The sequence below is a fragment of the Geospiza fortis genome, unplaced genomic scaffold, assembly GCF_000277835.1.
Source record: "Geospiza fortis unplaced genomic scaffold, GeoFor_1.0 scaffold719, whole genome shotgun sequence".
Classification (NCBI taxonomy): domain Eukaryota; kingdom Metazoa; phylum Chordata; class Aves; order Passeriformes; family Thraupidae; genus Geospiza; species Geospiza fortis.
In genome coordinates this window covers 708,312-708,642 of record NW_005054451.1, presented here as the reverse complement: position 1 = coordinate 708,642, position 331 = coordinate 708,312, and the positions used below count along the sequence as shown (strand labels likewise).

At 49.2% G+C, this 331-nt stretch overlaps 1 protein-coding gene across 1 annotated transcript in view; it reads left to right on the top strand.

Annotated features, from left to right (window-relative positions):
- Nucleotides 1-331, top strand: part of GRK5 (G protein-coupled receptor kinase 5) — a 171,781-nt gene that overhangs the window by 334 nt on the left and 171,116 nt on the right. The window lies entirely within an intron of this gene.

Genomic DNA, 331 nt, shown 5'->3' with positions numbered 1-331 from the left:
AATACCGCTGTTTTTCCCTGTGCGCGGGGGTTTGGGAAAGGAAGTGAATGAGATTGCAGAGATTACAATATTCACCCATCTCTTCCTTCCCCCTTCCCGCCACCCCCCCTCAAATCTGGTCCCACAGATTGTGCTATTTCAGCGTCTATTGTTAAAGGTCAGCTGCAGATGCATTCATTCAAAAGGGCTTAGCAAATCTGCAAATAGCTTTCCGCGCCGTGTGGTGAGACCGGCAGGATCGTATCGCTTCCCCGTACAGTCATTGCCTTATTCGGCGTTATTAGGTGAGATCATGTTGCTGCAAACATGCCCATTGTTGAGAGCGTGTTTG